Below are 22,762 nucleotides of genomic sequence, written 5' to 3' on the forward strand. Positions count from 1 at the left end.
AGGTGCCGGAAAAATACTATTTTTGACCTGGATGAAGGCTCCTTCTAGAACATCCATGGCTGTACTGTCGCAGTCGGTATCTGAGATGTGTTTAAAGATAGTTGGTGAGATTAAGTTGATGAGTAAGTTGTTTTTGTTTCGCCATAAGACAAGTGTTAAAACTAAATCAATTTTCCGAATAAAATGTTTGTTTTATTATTTGACAATATAAGAAGTGTATTACCTTTTTTTTTAATATAACAAGAAGTGTTAAAACTAAAATAATATTTTTAAATAAATACAAGAAGTGTTTTAACTTTTTTTAATATAACAAGAAGTGTTAAAACTAAATATTTTTAAATAAATGGTTTCGTTTGTTGTCTTGACTCAGTTCCATTCAGTTGAGTTACAAAATCAACAGTATCCACTTTCAGTAACTTTATTTTTTCCAAACACTGATCTTGGACATTACCAAAAACTCTATCCAGATAGAAGGAAGAGTAACTTACCCAACCTTTGCTTCCCTCCATTTGTGGTGTATTTATTCATTCCGTTTCAGTAAATGTTTATTTCAACTGTAACACAACGCCGACAACCATTCTAGTTTGTGTTTTTAGAGGTTATCGAAGCCGCTGAAAATGAATCTAGCATTTAAACCTGTCGCAAATTTACTGTTTGCATGGTATTAACTTCTGAACCCTGGAACTATTTTGCGCTATTAGAAAGTTAAAAAAAAGAAAAACGAAAAGGTGGTTCATTTTTTGTGTTGTTACAGTTTTTATTGATCTAAAAGATTAAGTTTTCACGAGCGGTTTACAAAAACATTTTCATGTTTTTCGTTCTTTTTTTTCAGGGTGGATTCAAGTATAGAACTTGTATAGACTGCTTCTGCAGTTTAATTGGCCATTTTTCCGAAAGTAACGTGCCAACATAAACCGAGCAGAAAAATTGTTTAATATTTCACAAAAATTTTGTTTACATTTGTGAGGTGCATCTGTTAAAAACTATACAAGTTCTATCCCCTTCCAAAGAAATCCCTAAAAATATAAAAATACGTTTTTGTAAACCGCTCGTGAAAATGAATTATTTTTACTATTAAATGAGGTGAAAATTATTTTTTTTATTATATGTGATTTAAAATGTCCATGATGTATTTATGCACCTTGTGAACCGTCACATGACTACGTGCATGCACACACGAATGTACATTTCAGTAAGAACCGCTCACGTGTTAACGAAGGTGGTTAAATGGCGCAGGGTTCAGGCGTTAATACCATGCAAATGGTAAATTTGCGACAGGTTTTAATAGCAGATTCGTTGTCAGCGACCGCAAGAACCTGCTAAAATCACAAACTAGAATGGTCGGCGTTGTGTTACAGTTGAAATAAACATTTACCTCAGTTTCTCCCTTGTGTTGTGTTGTTGGCTATTTGGGAAATCACCTGCTCTTTTACAAGAAAAATACCGGAAGAATTTGCATGGTGAACCTACCACGTAAATAAATAAGTTTTGTTGTACTATTTTGTTTATTTTCTTTAGTAAAACTTGCGGAGAATGCTCTGTTTTACGGTTGTTGTAAAAATGGAAGAGAAATTTAAATTTCGTTCTGTTTTAATCTTTTTCTTTTTTATTGTGCCCCCCCAAAAAAAACGAAAGTAATTGAAAGACTAAGATTCAGCAATCGAAAGATTTTTTTTAGAAAAATAAATTTTTATTAAAACGAAATATTTTAATTTTTAAACAAAAAACCTCAATTTGGTAAACCTTTGTTTGTATATTTTGATATAAGTCCAACTCACCGTTCACAGTGGAAATGCCGACTTTTATAGGTTTTCCGGTATGTTTACAATGAATAAACACTTCAACTTTCCCCATGTTAAGAACGGCTTTCGGAATAGACCTCCCCCAACCTTGTTTATCCAAAAACTTATAAAATTTGACATGTCGAATGTGAACGATGAGTTGGATATAATGTAAAACTGTATCAAATTTAAAATGGAACGAAATTTAAATTTCTGTTCCATCATTCAACAACCGTAAAACAGTTTCCTTTTCTTTTTATGAACTGTTATATTTTTTCTTTAAATGTTAAGGTTGGTTGTTTTTGTTTGACGGCATATCAACCCTTCTCAGGTTATTTAATGCCGAATCCAAAGATTTTGAAGAAAAACATTTTAATAGAATATATTTGTTGCTTTCAAGTCGGTTTCTCTTTAACCCATAGTTGGGAGGTACTACTGCTCCGGGTCAGAGTGGACCTGGGAGCAGTGGAAATTAAAGGGTGACTCAACACTCCCCAAAGCCCGACAGCTGGGGCCTAATCACTGGATATAGTTTAAGGTCATATCCAGGACCGCAAAATGTCTTTTTTTTTTTTTTGCAATTGTGAATTTTAGATTTTTACAACGAAAATACTGGGGGAATTTGCGTGATTGTTGGCATACTACTAATTTTTTAACTTAACACTTAAGGACATAAGTTTTTTGTGCTATTTTGTTTATTTTCATTTATTATTATCATCATTATTATTTCAGATATAAATATTATTTTCTTTAAAAGCTAAGGTGTAAATAGAAGAGCCACAAAATTTTATTAAAATTCGTCATTTTTATTTTTTTTGTTGCGATTATGGAATGTAGTTTTTAGAGAAAAATTTTGAAGACTTGCACTCAGAAGAGAGGGTAGGCAGATTAGTGTTCTAATCTATTTAGAAATTTTAATGATTATTTTTATTTATTACACGAGTTTGTATTTCAAGATAGCAATTTTCTCTCAGCGAGATTGTTCATTGAAAAGTTTGCTTGAAAAAAATAATTTATTTTTGTTCAAAGGTTCACTTTTCATTTATTGCTGAAGAAAAAAAACAATAAAACCTTCTGTTATTTGTTTTTGAAATTCTAATTATTTTACAAAATCTAAAAAAAAAACATTTATTTTAATTGAAAACAAAACACAGATAATTAAGATTTGTTTCGTGTTATTGTGATGCATATGTGCAAACTGAATGTCGATGACATGTATGAACATTATTACTCCTCACATTACGTAAAAATTCATTTAAAAAAAACAGGAAAAAATTTTTCATCAACGTTGTTAACCAACGTTGATGAAAATTTCAGTATTTATTAAATAATAATTACGGAATATAATGAACTCATTATTTTTATGTAAATCTTACTGGAAATGTATTATTTCGTTTACACAAAAATACCTTTATTAAAGTTATGGTTTTCAGTACTAAAAATTATTTTTTTATTATTTTTTTTCTGAAAATAAAGCATCGTAAATCGTAAAACTGAAAAAAAAATTACAGGAACATTACAAAAAAGCCAATAAAGTCTGTATTAATGAATTTGATATAACTCGAAGAAGATTAATTTCTCAAACTATATTATCATTGAATTAAGCGTTGTTTATTTAATATTTTAAATCAAAATAATTTATAATTGCAAAAAATAAGTACCTTCAAAATGAATGTCAATTTTTAACGTAATTTTAATTTTAAATTCTAATATTTTCTTTGCATGAATAAACACGTAATCTTCGGCGTGACATAATTTTATATAATCATATTTTTTTTATTATTTCAAAGCCGGAACACAAAGATAATTAAATTTTAAAAAAATGGTAAAATTATACAAATGTTCACGATAGGAATGTATAGATACATGGTTGAGAAAAAAAGAAAACCGATTGGTTTTACACCCCTACCTCCCTTCAACAACCTGACGTCATTTTCAGATAGCCTTTTGACTTTCTGACATTTTGCACTTCCATATAACTCATACTAGACGACTTTTCACCTGTTTTGGTTACGTGGAATCCAAATCTCCAGCTTTTGGGGGCTAATTAAGCGATTTTTTGTACAAACAAGGTGTTTTTTTTAATTTAATTCAATATCTTAGGTTTTATACCTATTATCTTTGAAATAATTTAAGGAAACTAATATGTATCGTTGAAGGGATTTTTATAATGAATTTATTTAACTTCAAAATTTAACTGTGCTTGTCAGTTTTCAAATGTCGCTGTGAAAATATTTTTCATTATAACTTTTTTTCACCTGTAAAATATTTTTCATAATTCTTTTTTCACATGTAAAATATTTTTCATAATTCTTTTTTCACATGTAAAATATTTTTCTCTTTTTGGAAATTAACTTGAGACTTTTATATTTCAAATACAATCAACAAGTAATCGGAAACCTAAAAATAATTATGAAAAATCCGCTTTTAAAACTATGACTCTGCATGAGTTTTCTGCCATTCATGCACACCAATTATTTTAGTGTTTTTTGTTGCTTTTATAAAAATATGAATATTGTAACACAAATGATTGATAAGTTTCAAAAATATTAATATTTCAAATTCAAGCAACACACCACACACCTAAAAGTAATATACATGTTTTATAATATATCTAAATTTATTATGTAGCAGAATTACTATTCTATCACCAGTCAAAGAGTGCAGAGGAAATAGGTTTTATATAAAAATCACTTGAAAATTCTTTATAAACTCGTTTTAAAACAAAAAAAAAAGTGAAAAACTTTCCAATGTCAATATTATCTACTCATATGAATATTTTATTCATCGTTGCTTGTCAAATCTTTCAACATAATTGCTATACCATTGTATTGCCATTCTTAATCACCTTACATTCATTATCCCTTATCCTCGAGTGGCCTTCAATCCATGATAAGTAATAACTCCCAAGTAAAAAAATAAACGTGAGTCTTGTTGTTCTCCTTCATGAGTTTTTTCATCAACTATTGTAATTTCGTAAGTTGTTTTGAATCTTCCATTTGACAACTGTTTTGTCGTGAAATCAGGATGCCAATAAATGCATTAATAATCCCAAATGGTAAAGACTGAAAGAAACACACAGTTAATCAATAAGTTTTATTGTAATAAACGTAAAACTATTAAGAGTTCACGCAATAAACAGTAAGCAGTCCAGCATCATCCATTTGTCTATTTGTCATCTTTCCATAGTAAACTTAACCTCCATAGTTAGCTATGTGGAGTTGTATTTTTAACGACTGATAGTTCAATGCTAGTGATGACACGTTCTTGTATTAAAACACTGTCATATTTCAACGGAAAAATGCATGTTTATGATTCAAACCATACGTTAAAATGCAATTGTTTCTATATCTCTTGCTCGTGGTTCATCAGGTATATTAGCAAGGTAGTTTTTGATATTTTTTTCCAGTTAATTTTATAATCACTGGAAAGATGAAAACGTTCTTGAGATTCCAGTTTCCTTTTCATGTCTTTCCCAGCATTATAATTTATAAGGTTGTTTTTTTCACTTTCTTGTCTCATGTCACTATGCTGTTTAATAGCTCCTTTTTTGTTTCATTTTACTTCAGCTGAAGTTTGCACAAATCAAAGGGCCCAAAAATTTAATCTCTATGTGAGCTACATTCGAGTGTTCAATTAAATTCTCTTTTACATGTCTAAAGTTGAATTTGTAAAAAAAAGTTGAGAACATTATTTTTTCTCTCCCCAACATTTAACATTTTCTAGTATGTCTTTCTTGCATTCTCTTGGTCATATTGGATTCCAGAACAAAAAATTATCTCGTCTGATAAAGTATTCAATATTGTGCAGTTACTTGAGGTAACAACACTCAAAGAAGGTGCACCATTCCTTGTAAAAATCAGTATGGCTTAGCCATTCTGAGCAGATTTTATTTAGGCAGCAAATAGCATGTTATTTGGAATATTATATTAAGTCTGGGTTTACTTGTAACAAAAATTATTCACATGCCAGCTTTTCCTGAAAGATTTTTAACACGTGAGGAGTGTGTTTAGTAGAAATTCAAGTTCTCTCCAAATTACTCTTAGTATGTCTATGCATGTGACGATTCAAATTTGATTTCTTAGAAAAAGAAGATTCACAAATTTCACATGAGAATGGTTTCTCCCCAGTATGTGTACGCATGTGACTGTTAAGATGTGAATTGCGGGAACAAGAATATCCGCATATTAAACATGAAAATGATTTCTCACCATTGTGTGTTCGATTGTGGTCAATCAGATGTGATTTTTGAGAAAATAATGATCCACATGTTTTACAAGAAAATTTCTCTCCAGTGTGTATACGAACGTGTCTTATCAAATTTGATGACGAAGAAAATGAAGATCCACAAATCTCACACGAGAAAGGTCTCTCTCCAGTATGTACACGATTATGAATAATTAAATTTGATTTATAAGTAAAAGAAATGCCACATATTTTACAGGAAAATGTTTTTTCTTTAGTGTGTATAGATCTGTGGAGTTTAAGAGTTGATTTATCAGAAAAGGATGTCCCGCATATTTCACAGCAAAATGATTTTTCCCCAGTATGTACACGCATGTGGTCCTTTAACTGTGAGTTGCGAGAACAGGAATATTCACACATCTCACATGAAAATGGTTTCTCACCAGTGTGTATACGATAGTGTTCAATCAAATGTGATTTTTGAGAAAATAAAGATCCACATGTTTCACAAGAAAATGATTTTTCCCCAGTGTGTATACGGACGTGCCTCGTCAAATTTGATGAAAAAGAAAATGAACATCCGCATATTTCACATGAAAATGGTTTCTCTCCAGTATGTGTACGCATATGACTGTTGACTTTGGATTTTTGAGAAAATGAACATCCACATATTCTACAGAAAAATGGTTTCTCCACATTGTGTATACAATTGTGTTCAATCAAACTTGATTTTCTAGAAAATGAAGATCTGCATACTTCACATAAAAAGTGTTCCTTTTCATGCGTGTCAATATTCAAATTAGATTTAGCATTAAATAATGATCCACACAAAAGTTGTTTCTCTTGATTGTGTTTAGCCATGTGTTTAGTTGAAATATTTTGAAAAATAAAGATCCACTGAATTTTCAGGAAAACAGTTTCTTTTAAATTAACTGAGCCATTTTATCTGTAAATACATAAAACATAACAAAATATGAAATAATTCATTGTTTTGCTAAAGAATAACTAAGATTACATTAAATTAACTAAACTGTATACTTATTATTTTGTGACAAACTAAAAGTCAATTTTATATCCAACAATTATTAATAAATGCTTTATTTACATACATATGTGATTGCTAGAAAGTTATCTTTTGTGACAAAAATAATTTAGGGTATACGTTTTTTTCAGTATCCTTAAATTACATGTGGGTCATTAATGAATCAGTTTCTTTTAGAAATGTTGTAATAGTAGATGATCCTTCATATGATGCAAATTTTCAGCTATGCACATTTAGAATTATAAAAAATTGTATTAAAGTGAAAAATGAAAATGCAAAATGAATACAATGTTTACAGAAACGTCTAATTATAAAGTTTAATAATTTTTCATCAGTAAAAAAATTTGGAAACTTTTTAACTGGAAAATTTATAATAATGACCTGAATGATGAAAATCAACAATTTCTAATCATCCAACAAACAACAAAAACAGCAACAATGGGCCCGATTGTACAGCAACAATCATGGGCCCGATTGTACAGCAACAACCATGGGTCCGATTGTACAGCAACAATCATGGGTCCGATTGTACAGCAACAATCATGGGTCCGATTGTACAGCAACAACCATGGGCCCGATTGTACAGCAACAACCATGGGCCCGATTGTACAGCAACAACCATGGGTCCGATTGTACAGCAACAACCATGGGCCCGATTGTACAGCAACAACCATGGGTCCGATTGTACAGCAACAACCATGGGTCCGATTGTACAGCAACAATCATGGGTCTGATTGTACAGCAAGAGAGAATGCTGACATGCTTGTCCAGCAGTGGACCACCAATTCTGCTACAGATCTCAAGCCACACTTTCCAATTTTTTTGTGGACAAAATCCACACGCGTTGATCACACCTCATATTCGTGAAATTTTAACCCCACAGCTCTAATGCATTTAAGCCTGATCTCATCCCTACCATACTAATTAAAAAATGCCTTCTCCAAACTTTTCAACAAATGTCTTGCTTCCTGATAGCTGAAAAATTGCCTCCACTGTACCTGTATATAAGAATTCTTGTAGAATAACTGATGCATTAAGTTATGGTCCCATTAATCTCCTCACTTCTTTAAAATCTCTAAGTCTTAAATCAACAATCAAACTAATCTATTTTGTAACAGCTAAGCTTTTTTTTTCTGATAAACAGTGTGGATTTAGAAAAGCACATTCTTTTTCAGATATTTTTTTTAATTTTTTTTTAATTACATTTTCACCCCAAACAAGGCACATTGCCACTTTGGTGTAGGGGGCTACTATCAGGGGAAACATCTACTGGGGTACTATGTAGGGATTAGGGCAGCGAGATGTTGGTTCACGTTGCACTTGAACTTATGCATGTCAGTACAGTTGGGGAAGCAGTGACCTGGAATGGAATTCCAAAGTCTAGCAGTTCTGGGGAAGAAACTACTGGAGTAGAAAGATCTTTTACATCTAGGGATCTCTACAGTGTGGGGGTGGGATTTTGCAGCTCGTCGGGTCTGTCGAGGGTGTTCACGTCGTGAGGGCACAAGTGCTTGCAGTTCTTCAGAGCATTCACCATTATAATACTTGTAGAACAGGCAGAGGGATGCAACGTTTCGACGATGGGACAGAGGCTGAAGTTTAGATGCCAGTTTAGGGCCTATCAGATTTGCGACTCTCTTTTGAACCCTGTCAAGGAGCGAGAGACTAGTAGCCGATGCACCGGCCCAAATATGACAGCAATACTCCATACATGGGCGAATAGTGGCCTTATAGAGGTACAGGATACTTTCGGGTGTTAGAAGTTTTCTAGCACGGTAGAGAGAGCCCACCTTCCTCGCAGCGGCCCTGGCAATGCCCTCGATGTAATTGTTCCAACTCATATTTCCTGTGAACGTTAGGCCAAGGAGCTTGAGAGACGTACTCTCAGATAAAGAGTCGTTAGCCATTGCTATAGGTGGTAGAGAAGGTTTCTTGTAATTATTGAATGAAACCAGTTTTGTCTTGGTGGCATTGAACGTTACCATCCATTTTTGTCTCCATTCCACTACTGATTGGAGGTCATCCTCTAGTGTTTCTGCCATTACTTTAGATATATGTTCATTTGTTTTCCTGTCGTGCCTGCTATAGAGTGTGGTGTCATCAGCATATATACCCATCTCAGAGGCAATTTTGTCGGGGAGGTCATTTATGAATATCAGGAACAGCAGATATATTTATCATCATCGCTGAATGCATATATCATACACTAGATAAGGTAGAAGAAGAAAGAGCATATAACCCTTGATATATCCAAAGCATTTGATAAGGTCTGGCATGAATGGGTTCTCAAAAACGATATTTATATAGTTGTGTCCTATGGGTCGATGGGTTGACCTTTATTATTTCTGATATTCATGAACGATGAAATTGTGTCTGAGATGGGTATATTTGCTGATGATACCAGTCTATAAAAAACACGAGGAAAACAGTTGTACACATATTGAAGTCAATGGCAGAAACCCCAGAAAATGATCTTCAGTCTTTAATTAAAGCGTACTGTGATAGTTGTCATTAATGCTATTAAGATTATACTCTTTTCCTGTAACAATTACAACAACCATTTTCCACCAATGATTACAATGAAAAATAAAACCTTATCTCAGCTTAACATTCACAGGCAACATTGAGAATATTGCCAAGACTGCTACATGACTAGTCTAAGACACGGTCGTAAATAGAGTCTCTAATCAAATAGGTCCCACACTTTAGGCTAAGAGCAATCTGTCTCATCCCCACAGAATAGGGGCTACAGTAAAAGGGTCATTCTCAAAATGTACAAAAAGATCCCAGAGCAAACTCAGTAACATTCTTCACTGAGTGACATTTTCAATAAGTAACAAACTCAGTAACATTTCAATAAGTAATATTTTCAATAAGTAACAAACTCAGTAACATTTTCAATAAGTAACATTTTCAATAAGTAATATTTTCAATAAGTAATATTTTCAATAAATAATATTTTAAATAAGTAACATTTTCAATAAGTAATATTTTCAATAAGTAACAAACTCAGTAATATTTTCAATAAGTAACATTTTCAATAAGTAACAAACTCAGTAATATTTTCAATAAGTAATATTTTCAATAAGTAATATTTTCAATAAGTAATATTTTCAATAAGTAACATTTTCAATAAGTAACAAACTCAGTAACATTTTCAATAAGTAACATTTTCAATAAGTAATATTTTCAATAAGTAACATTTTCAATAAGTAATATTTTCAATAAGTAACATTTTCAATAAGTAACAAACTCAGTAACATTTTCAATAAGTAACAAACTCAGTAACATTTTCAATAAGTAACAAACTCAGTAACATTTTCAATAAGTAACATTTTCAATAAGTAATCCTCAGAACAACAAAGGGGAAGATAACGATAAGATGGTGCACTTCCTATCATTAAGCTGAACTATACTTCCTCATCGTATGAGTCTGCCACTTGGTTACCAGAATAATGACACAATGAACCTAGTTTGCTATAACGCATGCAACAAAGTGATTTTTTCTCAGCTGTGATATCTGATTCTGTCTCAATCAAGACAACCTATGTAAGATGATGCATCTGGGTATAAAACCTGACATCAAAATAAACTAATAATCTTCTGTCATTTTTATATTATATATCCTTTTAGACTGCATGTAATCTTTTTCAAAAAGAAGTGTTTAAGTAGGTATCATTTAGGAATAAATGGTGAAGGAATAAGTTCTGTTCAAATAAAGTGACGTCAGTCGCCAGTTCAGCGACATTCAGTTTTGACACTAAAAGAAAGAGGTGATCAGCAAGGATGGCCAGCAATAAAGTCTACTACAAACCATGGCAACAAAATTGTTTACATTAAAAAAATATAAAAATCATATTATTTTCCACATTACTAAAGTAAAAACAAAAAAATATTTTAATATTTAGAAAACATGAAGAAAAATAAGAAAAATTACAGAAAATACAATGTGTATGGGATAATCGCAGTGCATATGCATCAGTGAGTTTAATTTCGTCTTATGTTTTTCTTTAAAAGAAAAACAGAAAAGAAAACAAAAGAACATAATAAGAGTATATGAGAAAAATATGCACAGGAAAATTGTTTGCAGCCATTTCAGAGTGAATCATTCTTTCATAGATCAAGAAACAAAAGGTATAACAAACCACATCGGAAGGCAAAATATAATATGAAAAAAAGATTTTGTCTACATAAAATGAACCAATTTATGACAAAAAATATTTATTTGTCTGGCTGAATTAAAAAAATAATAATACTTGGAAAAATTAAGAAAAAAACAACCAAACAAGGATGTAAGGAAATGCTGGAAAAGATTTCACTCACCCATGTGCAATATAAGGTTGACTTGTGAGATATAAAGTGTAGCATGGTAGATCTTTCGTAACACGTGAACTAAATTGAACTACAATGAGTTGGTGCAGTTAACTGCATTAAGAGGAGCTGTGTTACAGTGAATCAAATTATGTCGAAGTTCTGACACGGATTGGGTCGAGTAAAGTGTATCGAGTGTATCATTCTGATGGTTCATTTGTCTGGCAGTTCATATGACTGTGAAAGATGTGTTTGCAGACATATTAAAATTTGGGAAAAGTGGCTGTAACTGGTGCTGTACAGATGAAGTGCAATCGAATAAGTTGTGCTTCCATTACCATAAACGTGATTTCAACATAGAGTGCGACAAGACTACACAGAGATGGAAATGGGCTGTCAATGAATCTACAATTATATTGAAAGAACAGACTTGCGGATTATCCAGCTTTTGCACAAATTCGAGCAAAGTATGATCAGGAACAACAGCTGGGGATTAAAATGCCTGGATACTTCCATATCTGCAAGATAAACTCAAACCTCCAAATGGTCTAATTCATCTCATAGCTATTTTGCAGGAAAATAAACAGGTTATGGATTATTGGGAACTAAACGAATATATTGACACATATATAGCAAAGTCAAACATTGCAGTACTAGATGTATCTCAGGAACTAAGACGTATGCAATGGAACTAAACTGCGAGTACATGTTGCCAAGTTCATTTGTTTCAAATAATAGAAATCAAGGGACAAAGACATTTTCTTACCTGCCTATTATTTGGCCTCAATGTCTTTAAGCCATTGTTACTGATATTCTAAGCCAGGATGAGATCATTGATGCATCTTTGCTTATATCAACAATATTTTGCTACTAGAAACTCCCAGGCTAACTCGATTGTCACTTTTGAACTCTGATAACCGGAGAGTGACACAGACACATGACTTCCTGTTTCTTATATTTCTCTCTCTTTTCTGCTGAACTCTCAACCAGTCAATATGTAACCAAGAACCGCTCTGGTTGGAATGGCCACCCAGCAAGCGCCCTTAACCTCTCATCAATCACAAGTAACGTTACTCATTTCTCAACAAACTCTTATTCTTACTATCTATATCCTTATCATTTCTCATGTATATTTATGTACATCTACATTCTTTCACTCATCATTATCTTTTGCTTCTCAATTACTTACCATTCAATTCATTTAACATGAGGATGGAATCGTCTATAACATAAACAGACCATCTTGCCCCCCCCCCCATCAACACGTGTTTTGCAGTTCATGTCAAAGAATATTTGGAGCAGTTTTATCTAGACAGTAATGTTCTAGAACAGCTGGTAACAGGCACACATGTTAGGAATACGATTAGTAGGAGCAAGGGAAACTTTTCTAGTGCCATGGAAGTGAATTGCTGGTAGTCCCTAATAATCTAACGCGACACATTGTCTTTTCAGTATGCTGAAAGCTGACTGTGCATTTCTTACTTTTGTTTCATTTTACTTCAGTCAAATTACTCAGAATTCAAGGGGCCACTTCCTAGGTGCTAACATTTGATCTCTGTAACATAGATATTCGAAAATCCCTTTATATTCTCGCTTACATCTAAAACACTTAAAGAAGATAAGAATATTAATTTTCCTTTTACTAATTGACCAGTTAAATATATAATAAAAATATTTTAGTCTCTATGTTTTACTGATGCTAGTTAGTGTTTTTACTAAAAGCAACATCACTTGGAGAAATTGCACTATTCAACAAATAAGCTGTTACATGTAAGCCAAACTGAGATCTTATTTGAGCTGTGAATACAATGTGATTTTGAATATTTAGTCGAGTTTACTTATAAGTAAAATAATCCTCATGCCACAAATCCCTTTACAGAGAAATCTTAGACACTCGAGAACAGTGTCTAGTAAACATTCAAGTTCTCTCTCATAGGCATTTAATATTTCCCAGTATGTGGTTGGCATGTGTTATCACAGCTTTTGTAAAATGAAAGGCAAACTCAGCCACTAGAGCCGTTGTTAAGAGCGATGGTTTGTGAAGATGCACACTGGTACTGATTAGCAGAGGAAGAAAAAACATCCACAAACATGAGCGTGATGATGTGATGATGTGCTGGGAAGTGTAAACCTTGCACTATAATGAAAGGCGAAAATGTTTATCAGCATCTTACGTCACTCCAAAAGTTGGTCTCTGAATATGAACTGCAGCTCAATGTGAAGCTGATCAAATCTCATGATAATCAAGCGAAACAGAATACAAGAATACCACAGTGATAGCTGCATGAAGTCCATATATTGACAGAACCTGTGTGCATTAGGCCAAAGACTGAAATGTTCTGCAGATACAGACCATCCACTGATATAGCGGACACCCTAGTTTGAAAAGAACACTACACTTTTTTAAAACTGACCGACCTAGGGATATAGAAAGCGGAGGTATGATTGATAGAGAGATCTGAAACTGAAATGTGATTGAGGATGCCAGACAACTTTAATCTTTGGAAATCTCGCAGGTGTGATATGGAAATGATTTTGGTGTGTCCACGTACCATCAGGAAAAGCGGATAGTAATGCTGATTATAGATGCAGTATACTGGCACAATATTATGCCAAATATGATAAACCAGCCTCGACCACCCTAGCTAACACAACTAATGAGATTCTTGTTTAGAGTATAGACAGGTGAGGGTTAGATGTAGCATTTGTGCCTGATACAGTTTCTAATTCACACATGACAAGATATTGTCTGGGTTAAGAATCTACCTGAAAGATGTATAAGGTTGGTGCAAAAACAATATCGTTTTCTCACATATGTTACTTTTATCTATGATTTCTAAATTAATTCATTGGTATGTGTATAGCCATGTTATCATTTTGAAATGAGTTTTTCGCTCTATTGAATCGTGTTATTCATTACTGTTCTCAATCTCTTCATTTTTTGCAAGCTTTTTGACAGCATGGACAAAATTCAAATCCGCACAATTTTCTTGTTCCAGTTCAAACTAGGCTGAAAAGCTGCCGAGACAGCTTGTGATATCAATGATGCATTTGGCCCAGGAACAAATGTGTGGCAGAATGGTGGTTCAAGAAATTTTGCAATGGTGACAAAAGCCTCGAAGATGAAGCCTGCCGACTGCAGTTGATAACGAACATGTGAAAGCCTTAATTGAAGCCAATCCTTGCAAAACCACATGGAAGTTGCTTTGAACGAGGTCGACCATTTAACAGTCGTTTGCCATTTAAAGCAAATAGAGAAGTCCAAAAGGTTGGATAAATGGGTGCTGCATGAATCGAAGATAATCAAGAAAATTGTCATTTTGAGGTATCTTCTATGCTCTTTCTGTAGAAAAAAACAACCCCTTTCTTGAGCAGATTGTGACGTGTGATGAGAAGTGGATCCTAGGACAACCAGCGATGTTCAGCACAGTGGTTGGGTGCTGGAGAAGCTCCACAACACTTCCAAAAGCCGAAATTGCACCAAAAAAGGTTATGGTGACTGTTTGGTGGTGGTCTGCGGCTGGTCTCATCCATCACAACTTCTGGAATCAATTACGATTCATGAAATGCACCAGAAGCTCCAATGTATATGCCCAAGATTGGTCAATATGGAGGAACCAATTCTCCTCCATGACAATGCTCGCCCACATGTTGCTCAACTGACCCTGCAGAAGTTGAATGAATTGGGCTACGAGATTCTGCCTCATCCCCCATATTCACCAGACCTCTCTCCCACTGATTATCACTTTTTCAAGCATCTCGACAACTTCCTGTGCAAAAAATGCTTCAAAATATTTGTCAAAATTGGTTAGACAACATATTTGTAAAAATTGGTTAGGCAACATATTTATAAAAATTGGTTAGATACCATATTTATAAAAATTGGTTAGACAACATATTTGTAAAAATTGGTTAGAGAACATATTTGTCGGGTATAAATGAATTTCTCCTTCCTACAATTTCCACAATTTGTTGAAGGATTGGATGAAATGTCTTTATCATTACGTTTCTGTTTTTTTTTAGATTAGGATTTGTTATTTGTCAAAGAATATTTGGAGCAGTTTTATCTAGACAGTAATGTTCTAGAACAGCTGGTAACAGACACACATGTTAGGAATACGATTAGTAGGAGCAAGGGAAACTTTTCTAGTGCCATGGAAGTGAATTGCTGGTAGTCCCTAATAATCTAACGCGACACATTGTCTTTTCAGTGTGCTGAAAGCTGACTGTGCATTTCTTACTTTTGTTTCATTTTACTTCAGTCAAATTACTCAGAATTCAAGGGGCCACTTCCTAGGTGCTAACATTTGATCTCTGTAACATAGATATTCGAAAATCCCTTTATATTCTCGCTTACATCTAAAACACTTAAAGAAGATAAGAATATTAATTTTCCTTTTACTAATTGACCAGTTAAATATATAATAAAAATATTTTAGTCTCTATGTTTTACTGATGCTAGTTAGTGTTTTTACTAAAAGCAACATCACTTGGAGAAATTGCACTATTCAACAAATAAGCTGTTACATGTAAGCCAAACTGAGATCTTATTTGAGCTGTGAATACAATGTGATTTTGAATATTTAGTCGAGTTTACTTATAAGTAAAATAATCCTCATGCCACAAATCCCTTTACAGAGAAATCTTAGACACTCGAGAACAGTGTCTAGTAAACATTCAAGTTCTCTCTCATAGGCATTTAATATTTCCCAGTATGTGGTTGGCATGTGTTATCACAGCTTTTGTAAAATGAAAGGCAAACTCAGCCACTAGAGCCGTTGTTAAGAGCGATGGTTTGTGAAGATGCATACTGGTGCTGATCAGCAGAGGAAGAAATAACATCCACAAACATGAGCGTGATGATGTGATGATGTGCTGGGAAGTGTAAACCTTGCACTATAATGAAAGGCGAAAATGTTTATCAGCATCTTACGTCACTCCAAAAGTTGGTCTCTGAATATGAACTGCAGCTCAATGTGAAGCTGATCAAATCTCATGATAATCAAGCAAAACAGAATACAAGAGTACCACAGTGATAGCTGCATGAAGTCCATATATTGACAGAACCTGTGTGTATTAGGCCAAAGACTGAAATGTTCTGCAGATACAGACCATCCACTGATATAGCGGGCACCCTAGTTTAAAAAGAACACTACACTTTTTTAAAACTGACCGACCTAGGGATATAGAAAGCGGAGGTATGATTGATAGGGAGATCTGAAACTGAAATGTGATTGAGGATGCCAGACAACTTGAATCTTTGGAAATCTCGCAGGTGTGATATGGAAAACTGAAGCAGGATTGTGATGAATGTAACTTATTTTGAAAATTGGTTTTACCTGATATTTATAGATTGCTACCACAGTCATTGTGCCATCTGAAAGACCATGCCTCACCAAGACCCTGCTAGCATCTTCAAACAGTTTGAAATAATGCTTTGTGAATGGGGGCCGATAAATGGGCTGCTTATGGACAATGGTACAGCATTTTTAAAGATATTTGCTGTTTGCTTGGATATGAGGTGTACATGTATGATTTCGGTATGTCCACGTACCATCAGGAAAAGCGGATAGTAATGCTGATTATAGATGCAGTATACTGGCACAATATTATGCCAAATATGATAAACCAGCCTCGACCACCCTAGCTAACACAACTAATGAGATTCTTGTTTAGAGTATAGACAGGTGATGGTTAGATGTCGCATTTGTGCCTGATACATTTTCTAATTCACACATGACAAGATATTGTCTGGGTTAAGAATCTACCTGAAAGATGTATAAGGTTGGTGCAAAAACAATATCGTTTTCTCACATATGTTACTTTTATCTATAATTTCTAAATTAATTCATTGATATGTATAGCCATGTTATCATTTTGAAACAAGTTTTTCGCTCTATTGAATCGTGTTATTCATTACTGTTCTCAATCTCTTCATTTTTTGCAAGCTTTTTGACAGCATGGACAAAATTCAAATCCGCACAATTTTCTTGTTCCAGTTCAAACTAGGCTGAAAAGCTGCCGAGACAGCTTGTGATATCAATGATGCATTTGGCTCAGGAACAAATGTGTGGCAGAATGGTGGTTCAAGAAATTTTGCAATGGTGACAAAAGCCTCGAAGATGAAGCCAGCTGACTGCAGTTGATAAGGAACATGTGAAAGCCTTAATTGAAGCCAATCCTTGCAAAACCACATGGAAGTTGCTTTGAACGAGGTCGACCATTTAACAGTCGTTTGCCATTTAAAGCAAATAGAGAAGTCAAAAAGGTTGGATAAATGGGTGCTGCATGAATCGAAGATAATCAAGAAAATTGTCATTTTGAGGTATCTTCTATGCTCTTTCTGTACAAAAAAACAACCCATTTCTTGAGCAGATTGTGACGTGTGATGAGAAGTGGATCCTAGGACAACCAGCGATGTTCAGCACAGTGGTTGGGTGCTGGAGAAGCTCTACAACACTTCCAAAAGCCGAAATTGCACCAAAAAAGATTATGGTGACCGTTTGGTGGTGGTCTGCGGCCGGTCTCATCCATCACAACTTCTGGAATCAATTACGATTCATGAAATGCACCAGAAGCTCCAATGTATATGCCCAAGATTGGTCAATATGGAGGGACCAATTCTCTTCCATGACAATGCTCGCCCACATGTTGCTCAACTGACCCTGCAGAAGTTGAATGAATTGGGCTCCGAGATTTTGCCTCATCCCCCATATTGACCAGACCTCTCTCCCACTGATTATCACTTTTTCAAGCATCTCGAGAACTTCCTGTGCAAAAAATGCTTCAAAAGCTAAGATGATACCGAATCGACCTTCAATGGCTTCATCACTTCCAGAACTCAATATTTCTATGCTAATGCAATAAATAAACTTGTTTCTTGTTGGCAAAAATGTGTCGATTCTAATGGTTCTTATTTCAATTAATAAAGTTTATTATGAAAGGAGTTATGATCTTTTGAAGTTGAACGTCAAAAACGACATTATTTTTGCACCAACCTAATATGAGACATTTCACCACTCATAAGTGATGAAAATCAGTAGGCCACACAAAGTAATGGAATACCGTGCCAGATAAGTGTGACATAAAGTAATGGAATACCATGCGAGATAAGTGTGATTGGCATGCGTGGAAGCATATGAAAACAGTGTATAGATAATCTTACTGGAAACCCTTGGAGTACAAGAATGCACTCTTGCAGGTTATGAGGCATCAGTGTGGCAAATTGCATTAAAAGGAGTTGAGATGTGGCAAAGTGAGTCAGAAAGAGTTAGTGTGGCAAATTCTATTAGGAGGAGTTGGTGTGGGAAGAATTGAATTGTAGAGAACTTTCTACATTTGATTTTCTTTTTTATCTAATAAAAAATACAATATGTATATCAAATAAATACAGTGTACATGCAGGTCAGTAAGTTGCATTTTGTCCTATGTTTTCCATAAAGAATACAGATTTTAATTGTATGAGGGTATTTGGCTTATCTGTTTTATGTCACTTCTAACGACAGAAAACTGTAAACTAAATAACAAAAAAATAATTTGATCCAATTCAAGACTTGTTTTTGTGATGATAAAAATTGTTTAGCTTTATTTATAAAAATTGATTAGACGACACATTTGTAAAAATTGGTTAGACAACACATTTGTAAAAATTGGTTAGACAACACATTTGTAAAAATTGGTTAGACAACACAGTTGTAAAAATTGGTTAGACCACACATTTGTAAAAATTGGTTAGACAAAATATTTGTCAAAATTGGTTAGACAAAATATTTGTCAAAATTGGTTAGACAACATATTTGTAAAAATTGGTTAGGCAACATATTTATAAAAATTGGTTAGATAACATATGTATAAAAATTGGTTAGTTAACATATTTATAAAAATTGGTTAGATACCATATTTATAAAATTTGGTTAGACAACATATTTGTAAAAATTAGTTAGACAACATATTTGTAAAAATTGGTTAGAGAACATATTTGTCGGGTATAAATGAATTTCTCCTTCCTACAATTTCCACAATTTGTTGAAGGATTGGATGAAATGTCTTTATCATTACGTTTCTGTTTTTTTTAGATTAGGATTGGTTATTTGCATTATTTGGATTCATCGGACTACTATTCTCACATTGAGTGTCATGTTCAAAATGTTTACCAATGGAAATCAACTTCCTAGAGATCTGGACCAGACACTAAATGACACCACTCAGCAATTCACTACAGTTCGTTGACCATACTTGAAGGGCTTGTCAGAGAAACTTTAAAGAATATGTAATCCATATGACATCAGTACAATATTCTGAAGCCATTCAACTCTCTGGAAAGAGCTTATGCAAGTAAAGCCCCCCATAGACAAAAAATCATGACTAAGAACTGTTTATATGAGATCCCATGTAAATGTGGAAAACTATACAAACGTGATACATGTCGGCCACTAAAGTACAGTTAGAAGAACATCGAAAAGCCATAATACGTTGAGAGATTGAACAATCGGGTATAGCTGACCATATCTTCTAGGAAAAGTGATACCATTATGGAACAAAGAAAAAATTATAGACAAAGAAGCAGGGTGGGGTGTAAAACAACTCAAAGAAGCAGCACGTATGCTGAGAGACAGTCAATTCCTAGTATAGAATTTAACATGATATGGGATTCGTTAATTATAATAGATAATATATATATAGTAATATGGAAACAATAATATATATATAATTAATAATAAATAGTGATATTAATAACTAAAAATAAAATAGGTTTAAGGCTCACAAAATTCATACTAGAACTATCTGCAAGGATCCGTGGTGCAGTGATTAGAATACTTGGAAAAAGCAATTGTAAAAGTCATATTCTTTTCATTTCTCAGTGAGGGATGACTGAAAAATACAATTGTAAATTACTTAGAATCTCTATCTAGTCATGGCTAATGAAACAAGAGCTGTGAAAAAATTAATTTCCCGAAAAGAATCAATGACCACTTAGATCGAGAAGGAAGCAAAAGCACTTACCTTAGGTTGCGGAAGAATTGCCCCACTTCCGCGACGTAACCGTCTTGTAGTATCTCGCCAGATGAAAGTGAAAAAGATTTACGTTCAATCGCCGGCAATCAAATCAACTTGTGGTGAAAGAAAGAGAAAATAAAGGGAATCTCCCCTCTTATATAATGGAAGGATCAGATGATTAATTATCACATGATCCGGAGCACAAAATAACTTTAAAAGGGTGGATAACAACAGCAACAATACTTGGTTAGTATTCAAGGTAAGTGCGCGCCGATCCTTCTCTTCTCGAGCAATCATTAATCTTTTTCTTCACAGAACATGCTATCCTCATCAAGTAAATAAAGAGTTCCAGTCAAAATTTTGTCCAACTTACCAAGATCGACAGAAATGTTCCTCGGTTTGACAAAAAACACATGGAGAAGGTTGTAGGTTATATCGACCGAAACGTTGTGAAAATGACACTGAAGATGAGAACAGTTATCTGATGAATCCAAATAAAACGTCTTTACCTTTGTTTTACAAAACAATAATTGATATTATTCCGTGAAATCTTTTGTTAGGAAGATTGAACTTCCAAATTTGGTTATTATTTATTGTAGTATCTGTACATATTTATATGTATAGATATTTTAATATTTTTATATTTATATGTATAGATATTTTAATATTTTATATTTATATGTATAGATATTTTAATATTTTTATATTTATATGTATAGATATTTTAATATTTTTATATTTATATGTATAGATATTTTAATATTTTATATTTATATGTATAGATATTTTAATATTTTTATATTTATATGTATTGATATTTTAATATTTTAATATTCATATGTATAGATATTTTAATATTTTGTATTTATATGTATAGATATTTTAATATTTTATAATACACATATTTTAATATTTTATTTTTAAATATACATATTTTAATAGTTCAAGAAAATGCTACGAGTTTACGATTACATTTATCAATATCAATATTATCATTGTGGTGCTAATGCACTTATTGATCCGCACTATTTTTTAAATAGTATTTTCAAGTTTAATTAAAGTTTTTACGATATCTGGTTTTATAAAATTGTAAGGTTGGTAACGTACAGATTAGTTACAAAACACCCTCCCCATGTTAAGAATGGCTTTCTAACTAATGTTATTATTTCCGCAAGGATCAATAAGTGCACTAGTACCATCATTCTTTCTAATTGCTTTTCCAGATTGCTTGATAAAACATGCCTTATTTTTATAAGGTCGGTGTAATAGGTGGAACCAAGAAAAATGAAGGTTGGAAATAACAATCTCCGTGTATGAAAATCAAGAATGAAAAGTAATCGATTAGGTAATATCTGAATAATCGATAGTTTTCAAAATAATTTTAAAATTATAACCTTAAAACAAAATACCTTTCAACTTTTCCTAATACAGCAATACGTATTTTGGTTTTAAAAGTTCAGGATGAAAAAACAATAATTTTGTTTGTAGTAAAAGGAAATTATTACTGAAAAAAATAAAAATAAATTTAAATCAAATATTTATTCTGTGTTAAAAAAAAAAAAAAGAAATATTGCATCAATGCATTGCATTGTAAAACAAAATTAACTGGAATTAAATTTCTGAAACTCTAAAAATGAGCTGTGATGAGATAAAATTATACTTACATTTTTATAACGTTTTGTTGTGGTTGAAATGTTTGCATGAAAACGTAAAACAAGATTATGTTAAATAAACAAAAGATTAAATCTTTTTTAAAGCTAATTCTTTCGGTTTTTTGTTTGTTTTTCTTTTTTTTTGTGTGTGTGTGTGTGTGTGTGTGTGTGTGTGTGTGTGTGTGTGTGTTTTGCAATCTTTAACAGAGATTGCCTAAATCATTCATTTCGAATTAGGCGTGTTAAGACGAAGGTGTGATGGCGGAAGTAGGTATAATCGTTATTACTCACAATGCAATAGGCGATCCCATTTCCTCCGCATACACATATGTTTGCTTCACAGTTTATATATTGAATTGGCGATGATCATCAAGAAATCTATTTCATTTTGCCTTGCGCTTCCTGCTGAGTAAAAGCATCGCCGGTGTCGGCGGTGTATTCCATGAAAGTCCCTTCTTATTATTTACAGTACTGTGAAAAAAAAAAAACTGTTTAGAGGGTAACGTAGATTACCCGGTGATAGCGTAAGCTCCGAGAGGTTGCAAAGGATGCCCTATGCGACCCGGACCCCCCCCCCCCTACTGGGTCGAGTAACAAGTATTGTAGTACGGCGAGCAGCGAGTAACTAAGTTGTGCCAACCGTTCACCAGTAAGTCATTTAACAGAACTGGTACTAGTCAGAGACACAATTCTTTTATAACAGAAGAATTGTGCCTCCCCCTACTCCTCCAAGTCTATAAGAGACTCGTCCTCTCAACCACTCAGATTAGAATTCCGCCCTCGAGGCCGGCGCC

The 22,762-nt window shown here is 33.3% G+C and overlaps 1 long non-coding RNA gene across 1 annotated transcript; it reads right to left on the reverse strand.

The window, feature by feature from the left end:
- Positions 1-3,533: 3,533 nt before the first annotated feature.
- On the reverse strand, positions 3,534-22,762 carry LOC145271392 (uncharacterized). Its single transcript, XR_013865848.1, has 2 exons — positions 21,981-22,762; positions 3,534-6,912 (listed from the first exon to the last, which is right to left on the reverse strand). It is a non-coding gene; the product is annotated as an uncharacterized LOC145271392 (long non-coding RNA).

The sequence above is a fragment of the Euprymna scolopes genome, chromosome 46 (genome assembly GCF_053919585.1).
Source record: "Euprymna scolopes isolate OS-2025 chromosome 46, ASM5391958v1, whole genome shotgun sequence".
NCBI lineage: Eukaryota > Metazoa > Mollusca > Cephalopoda > Sepiida > Sepiolidae > Euprymna > Euprymna scolopes.